Consider the following 8,776-nt stretch of genomic DNA (forward strand, 5'->3'; position numbering starts at 1 on the left):
TGAAAATTGGGATGGCATATGCTGCCATGCCTGTCATTAAATGCCAAATCAGGTATCACTGGCTCTTCTTGAACATACAAAGCAGCCTTATACCAAGACAGACCATTGGCCATCAAGGTCAGTATTGTCTGCTCAGACTGGCAGCAGCTCTTCAAGGTCTCAGATAGGGGTCATCTTTCACATCACCTCCTTGCCTGGTCCTTTTTCACTGGAGATGGTGGGGATTGAACCAGGGACCTTTTGCATGCCGAGCAGATGCTCTACCACTGAGCCAAAGCTCTTTGTGGTTCCTCCTCCTTCTCTCATGGTCAGGGAAGTGTCTCTGATAATGATGGAAAGTCTGGATCCCACTGATCTGGAGCAGGAAAAAAAATCATTGTCAACAGGAGGGCTTCTGTAAATTAGCTCTCAGAATCATCACAAGCCAAGAGAGCTATGCCATGTTTCTAAACTGAGAGGTGACAGGGCTAGTCCATGCCCTGTGAGTCAGAAGTCTTGTTCCCTAAGTCTAAACTCAGGCAGGGATGCCTGTCTCCCGGTGGGACCTGGGGATCCTCCCGGAATTAGAGCTCATTTCCATACTACAGAGATCCTGCTGGAGAAAATGGATGCTTTGGAGGGTGAACGCTATGGCATTGTACCCCACTGAAGTCCCTGTCCTCCCCAGGCCAAATCTCCAGGAATTTCCCAACCTGGATCTGGCAACCCTACCCCCAGTCCCCCGCTGGTGGTCACAGGGGCTCTGGCAACCCTAAACTCAGGGTTTGCTGGGATTAGTCAATGGGAAGGGAAATGCACTTTGCATAAACTTGGAGACACTCAGTGGCCACCCTGAAATCTATGATAAGATAACAGAGTTCCTCTGAGCATACACAGAATGCCTCTCCCTCACCATTGAGTAGCCACAGCTCACACGACTCATTTGAATCCAGCCAGAGGAGAGAGTTGACCTCTCAGGCAGCAGGTTTACAGCATGTCACTTTGGAAATTAGTTTTGCCACAGATGACTTTGCAACGGGATGTCATCCTATGATGTCATACAGACCTGCTGTCTGGAGCCAATAATAGCCGGCCACCTTTGCATAAAGGAAGCAGACATTTGCTTTAAGAGAAGAGCTGAGCAATGTCATCACAGACAAACAGCGGGTGTGAATTCTTTTGACAATCATGTGGGTCCCTTTAGTTTCCTTGATGGTAGCATTTATCTCGGGTAAGAATACATCGATGGCTGAAGGTTTAATCTGAGACCAAGAAGCATAAATGCCAATGCAAACTGACAGTAATAATGTACGTTATTTTATTACAGGAGGCATGTGTCAACTAGTATTGACTCAACCATCCTCGATGGCCCACTCTCAGGGATCAACAGTTAAGATCTCTTGTGCAATGAGCAGCGGTTATAGCATCAGCACTGAGCGGGTCTACTGGTTCCAGCAGAAATCAGGGAATCCTCCACTATATCTGTACCACTACCACAAGAGCAGTGACCAAGCCAGGAGTTCAGGGGTCCCTGAGAGATTCACCGTATCCCCTGATCCCTCCAAGAACCTCTGGAATTTAGTTATCACAGGAGTTCAAGCGGAAGACGATGCCGATTATTACTGCTTTGCCTGGGATGGCAGCCTCAGAACTTGTCACAGTGATTCATATGAATGGGGAACTGAGACAAAAACCTTTAGCTTGTAAGACACACCCGCGAGCACACACACAGAGACAGGGTCAAGCATCTGCAGGGGAAGCAGTAAAAAGATACCAGCCGAACGAGCCAGGGCAAAAAATGGGGCCCAAAATTCTCGTCTCCATTTGAATAATGTGCCATTACCCATTAAATTGCTTTGAAAGCTTTAAAGAAAGCATTGAATGAACGCTAATGATTACATTAATGTTATGAACAGTGTGCATTGCAAGCGACAGTGAAACATAAGAAGAAATGACAGGTCTCCACCCTGGGCAATGAGACCTTCTTTCAGGGCAAGGGGAGTGTTATGTATTGAGCCTAAGTCATCCCTGAATGTGGACCTTGAATTGGGTGAGCTTGCTCCCCAAGAGCAGTAGCTGACCAGGATCCTGGAATTGACCTATAGATAAGCAGTATAATGTACATAGCCTAATCTTGGGAGTGGGCATGTGTGGGGTGTGTGTGGGGTATGGTGTTTGCATGCTCTATAAGCAGGGCTCAAACCCTCCTGGGTGTCTTGTAGTGTTCCTGAAATCACTTCATAAACTACAGGATTCACTACAATGCATCCAGAACCCAGTATTTAACAGGGAGTGGCTCAAGTGGTTAAGACGCTGAACTGCAGGCTGTGGAAGGTCAGTAGTTCAGCAGTTCAAGACCCGGGTGCCGCAAGACGGGGTGAGCTCCTGTCTCTAGTTCCAGCTCCTGCCAACCTAGCAGTTCTAAAGCAAGAAATTGCAAGTAGATAAATAGGTACCACTTCGGTGGGAAGGTAACAGCGTTCCGTGCACCTTGGTGTTTAGTCATGCCGGCCACATGACCACGGAAACGTCTTCGGACAGCGCTGGCTCTTCGGCTTTGAAACGGAGATGAGCACCGCAACCCTAGAGTCGGATTCGACTGGCTTTCCAGCAAGGGAACCTTTACCTTTTTAACCCCCCTCTTATTTCTAGATGAGTACCGTTCATTTACTCCTTTTCCTTGGAGGATATATGCACATGAACACATAAAGCCACCCTATACTGAATCAGACCACTGGTCCATCAAGGTCAGTATTGTCTACTCAGATCAGGGCCTCAGGTAGAGATCTTTCATATCACCTGCTAGCTGGCCTTTTTAACTGGAAATGCTGGGGACTGAACCAGGGACCTCCTGCATGCAAAGCAGAGGCTCTGCCGCTGAGCCACAGCCACACTCCCTTACAAACTGATTGAAGCCATATTTTTTTAGGAAGTCTTCTTGTTTCATTATAGAACTTAATCTAAAACTTTTACCTTTATATGTAAAAGCGAGGCCTTCAGGCATCAACCATCTGTATACTATGTCATTTTTTCTCAAAAGTTCTGCTAGAAAATGATAATCAAACCTTTTCTCTCTTATTCTCCACGGGGTCTCCCTCAAAACCCTGATTTCATTTCCTTGTATATTCATTGCCTTGATCCGAGAAATTTCCAAAATCTTATCACGCGTAATTCTTTTATTAAATTTCACATGTACCTCTCTGGGCACCCTATGCCTCCTGGCATAAACAGAGTTTCTCCTGTATACCAGCTCGATTTCTTGCTGCAGTTCATTTTCAGGGGTTTCTAACATCTCAGTTAGAGCTTTGACAATAATCTCTCTGATATCTTCAGATTTACTTTCAGGGATGTTTTGAAATCTAACTATATATGCAGCCTTCTCACATTCCAAGGCTATCAAAGATTCCTCCAAAGAGTCACACTTAGTTTTAAGATCCTGCACCTGTTGCTCGACTATTTCATTTTTTTCCTCCAACACATTTCCTGCTTGGCTTAACTTGCCTATTTCTTGCTTATTTTCCATTATTTGATTTTTATTCGCCATTATTTGATTTTTAAATTCATCCATTTGAGCAGTCATATGTTGAATAAATAAGTCTAATTTCGATTGTAATGGTTCTATTGCACTCGTAATTAGCCCTGGTAAGGAGTTCTGCATCGCCATATTCATCGCCTGAGTAACACTTTCGTTTATTTGTGCATTTAGATCTTTAGTTTGCAGGAGGCTTGATGCTACCGTCTTAGGCTGCCCAGGAGAGGACCCCAAGGGTTTCTTCCCCCCAGATGCCATTTCAGTATCTTAGCTTACAGATTATGTTCTATTTACTTTTGTCACAAATCCTTGTTTTTAAAACCAAGCCCGACTTTCTAAAGGGGAAACAGATATGACCCTATCAATTCTATGATTGTATAAGTCTTACAAGGTAATCTAAATCGTTTCCCTAAACAACACCCCGTTAGCAAGGATCAATATTTACAATAGCAACACACCATCTATTTCTTATTCCTTATAACCACCACCAAATCACCATACAATTCATTACTCAACTCCTAATTAGTCTGCTTGAATTGACAGATCCTATTCCCATATATATTTCTTCCACAGACTTCACTTTCGACTCTCACCACACTCTTCCCAACCATTCACCCGTATCATACAACATACATTTCATGCCTCTCTTCCAAGAGTACAGTCGGGAGGCACGGAGAATCACTTCACTATAGTGTTTATCTTAGAAGAACCCTTAGATTCAATTGGACATTTACTTAAGATCCTTCATTTATATGGGCAGGTAGCAGGTTTAAAAAATAATTTTCAGAAGTCTAAAATACTTACGAAAAACTGTTCAAAAGAAACTGAAGAGTTGTTGATACAAAAATCTGGATTTACGATCAGTAAAAAAGTTAAATACCTAGGAATCTGGCTAACAAACAAGTGTAGTGCCTTATTCGATAATAACTATAAAAAATTTTTAAAAGAAATAAAAACGGATCTAGAGAAATGGAAGGATCTACAGTTATCTTTGATGGGAAGGGTGGCAACCATTAAGATGTCTATTCTCCCAAAAATCATGTTTCTGTTTCAGTTAATACCTGTTGTTAAAAATTTAACCTTTTTTAAAGAACTGAACTCAATAGTTTCAAAATTTATCTGGCAAGCCAGAAAACCCAGGTTTAAATTGAAAGTTATGCAAGAAAAAACAGTAAAAGGCGGGTTAGGCCTGCCAGACTGGTTATTATATTACAAAGCTTCGGTAATTGTATGGTTAAAGGACTGGGCGACTTTATCTAACAGCAGACTCCTCAAATTGGAGGGCCACGATCTTCAGATGGGGTGGCATGCCACCATTTGGTATGACAAGGGAAGAAGTGCTTTTGGTAAACACTATATTAGAGGTTTATTACTTAAAACATGGAAAGAAATGAAGCAGAAGTTTTATTTAAAAATACCCAGATGGGTATCCCCTGTTGAAGCATTTGTCATCCCAAACCTGTACGAATATGAGAAGAAGCTATGTTATGAGGACTTATTAGATGAAAGAAATAATCTGAAACCAATTGAAAGTTTGAGAGAGCAAAATAAGGAGCTGTCTTGGTTGCAAATAATGCAACTGCAATCCAGATACAAAGATGATCAGAAGTATGGTTTTTATGATAAATATCTAAAGATAGATAAAATCTGGATTAAGCAGGGAAGTCAGATAATAAAACATATATATGGACAGTTATTGGAAAATAAGATGCAAGAAGAAGTAGTAAGATCAAGTCTGGCAATTTGGAATAAGGATTTGTGTAAAGATATAGGAATTGATAAATGGTTAAAAATATGGGATACTAACATAAAGATTACGAGGGCAACCTCCTTCAAAGAAAACATTTATAAGGTTGCTTTGAGATGGTATTTGTTTCCTGCTAAATTAGCCAAGATTTTCAAAATGGTCGCTAGCATATGTTGGAAATGCAAGCAGAACGTAGGCACCTACCTACATATGTGGTGGTCTTGCAGTAAAGCAAAAGATTACTGGAAAATGATTAATAAATTGTTGGGGGAAGTTATGGGGCAACAAATTCCTTCTGAACCTGAAGTCTGTTTATTGAATATTATTCCAGAGTCATATGAAAAAACGGAAAAACACTTATTGGTCCACTGTTTCACTGCAGCTAGAATTCTGTATGCAAGATACTGGAAAGAGGGATCAATTCCAGGAAAGAGCGAGGTAGTACAAAAAATATGTGAAGTGGCTGAATTGGATAAGATGTCATGTATGTTAAAGGGGAATGATGATTCGCTTTTTGAAAAAAATGGGGAGAAATGGTATATATGGACACGAAATGCGAAGGGTTAAAACAGGTGTATTTAAATATGCTAGGGTGTGAAGATGGTGATGTTGTTTATAAGAAAATTAGCAAAATGTTGGAAATTGTAGTTATATTTAATCTAAGTAAGGAAATGGCTGTATGCTCAGCGGCGATGAACTGAAGAAATATTTGTTTCTTTGTTTATTTTACCATGGAAAACTAAATAAAATAAATATATTGGGGAAAAAAAAAAACTGATTGAAGCCAGCATCACTGTAATTGCAAAATGGGGCCCACGGAGTGTGATGGGACCAACTGGGTCATGTTGCTCTGTCAAATGCTTCCCTGCTGGGGGTGTTGCAGAAGTAACATTTCCTTACAAAAATAGAAGACTCTCAACCCCAGTGTATGCCCATGAACTGCAGTTCACTGGGAGTACAGAAGAGGGCACTGGTGTCATAGAAATGTCTGCAGGTCAGTGGCAGAGCATGTGCTGGGTTCCAAGTTGAATCTCCAGCACTGCCAATAAAAAAGGAGCTGATGCTTTGGAAGATGCCAGTCAGAGCAGACATCGATGATCTAGAGGGACCACGAGTCAGAAAACACAAAGAGCATCTTCACAGACAGCTACTGGGTGAGTCCTGTGGCATCAGTGCAAGATTATTCCCTGCCGGCATGCTCAAGCAGCCTCTGGTTTGGCTTGCGTCCTGATCGTGTGGGCAACCACTGAGCTTCTGGTTGGATGGGCAGCTAAGGTCAGCTTGAGCCTGTCTGAAGGGTTGTTTACCGCATCTGCGTATGTGCGGCTAGAGGTATGCCCTTGACTCTGCCCTTGCCAATTGTTTGAATAAAGAATTCTATACTATAGTCATAGAAGAAGAAGAAGAAGACATAGAGTACTGTAGTCTTAGAAGAAGAAGAAGAAGAAGAAGTTATAGAATACTATAGTCATAGAAGAAAGTCACAGAAGACTTTCAGACGGCAACAGCCCCATGTTTGAGCATCTGGGGTTCATCTGAAACAATAGACAAAGTACAAAGTACATGGCTGGAGGCTGTACTTTATACTTTGTTTATAGGTCTGGTTGTGGCTGAGCGACTATCTTTATTGCTAGCTTGGCTTTATCTGAACCTGCCTGATAGTCATATTAGTAAACACAGATGATGCCAACTATGGCATGCACAGTATCTGATACTGGTGTTTTAAATGATGCTTCCTACTGCATAGGTGCAAGGAAGGGGCGAACGGAGAGCTCCGTGCCCTTTGATTACCTGACTCAAACATGATCCTGGGAGAATATTAATTTCCCCCTACCACAAAAGGGACCGCAAACAGGAGGAAATGCCATTCTTCCACCACAGCTAATACGCAGCTGCAAAGCTGTCCAGCATAGTGTTCAAGCCAGGCAGGGAACAGTGAAGGTGAGATGAGCCGATATGAGGCTTGACTTGTGAGCCATTAAAGAGGGGTTGAACAAGGTATGTTTGCAAAGTTCTCTGCATGCCTAATCCCCCATGCCCTACTGAATTACTTGAAGACAGAACAGAGGCTATTAGCTGGATTCATTAGCAAGCCACTTTGGGCTGTTGTATCTGGTTCATTTCAAACAGTTCTACAGAGGTATCTTTTCACTTGGCTTGTGATTTGGTGGTGCTCTCTCAGCCATCTTAATATCCCTTTCTAACATTCTGAATATGGTATTGTTCTTGGAACCTGTTCTAGAAGGAGGTTTTGTTTGAAAGGTACCCTGGCCTATTGGGTACATGTCCAGTACACACCAGCACATATTTGTTCATTAATTTACCCGAAAATGTTCACCTTGCTCACAGGCTTTGAAAGTGAGCTACAATAAATTTAAATCTAGCACATAATAATAGAAAGAAAGTTCAAATCACATGAAAGAATCTCTATTAGTGGCATTTTTGGCTTCATAGGCTAGCCCTGATCTCCACATTTCACGCAGATGAACTGTGGCTGCGGTCACACGGAGCATTTGCCGTGCTGACAATACGGATGGTAGGCGGATTTTCCGGGCGCGATCACACCGCAACATCTGGGAAGCGTAGAGCTCCCGTGGCTAACCCGAGGCTTCCCGCCGAAGATGCAGAGTAAAAAACTAGTACCTCCGAGGTACTAGTTTCAGGAAGCCACGGGGCAATGGTGGGTGTCTGATCGTGTTTCCGGTGGACTTACGTGGCATCCAGCGCCCGCCGCTGTTCATCGCACACAAGGGTTTTTTTGTCTCCCAAGTATCCACAGGTTGTGCAACAGCGCCCAACAGTGCATGTACACAAAGAGCGATTGCTAGTGCGATCGCGCGGCTCGGCTTCTGTGCCGTGCTGCAGGATACCCGTCTGGTCGGCATCTCCCCCCAACCACGGGACCTCGACCGGGACATGTGCTCGGGCGGCCACACGTTAGTTTCCTCTGGGGCAATTAGCCACGCCTCCCCCCCCCAAAATATCCGGCCCATGTGTACAGTTCTGTGTACAGGGCCTGTGTACAGTTCTGGTCACCTTATCTCAAAAAGGACATTACAGAGCTGGAAAAAATACAGAAGAGGGCAATGAAGATGATCATGGGGTTGGAGCACCCCTCCACCCCACAGTTTCCCCTGCCCTTCTGCAGATTTATTAATCCAAGCCTGAAGTTCTTTTCACCATCTTTCTAAAAGCTCATGAAGCTGGTGGGCCTCTAGGGAAAGGGCATTTCAGAGTGAGAGGGCCTGTTTCTCATTCCTGCATGGTGGGAGAGGCTGTAGCACAAAACCTCCTCGGAAGATTTTAGTGCATGGAGGAAAATAAACCCTGTTCGATAGAGGTCATTGGAAGACATTCTTCAGTGCTGTCAAGGAAGGATTAGGGAGGCTCTTGGGCTCAGAGATGAAGAACATGGAGAAGAAGGTCAATCCCTAGCAGCATCTCCACTTAAGGTTAGGGTAGAAACGGGGAAGGTTCTCTCTGAGATCCGTATTTGGAATAGTATTTAGCTGGCTCAG

This window comes from Gekko japonicus, unplaced genomic scaffold (assembly GCF_001447785.1).
Source record: "Gekko japonicus isolate JY-2015 unplaced genomic scaffold, Gekko_japonicus_V1.1 scaffold85, whole genome shotgun sequence".
Lineage (NCBI taxonomy): Eukaryota > Metazoa > Chordata > Lepidosauria > Squamata > Gekkonidae > Gekko > Gekko japonicus.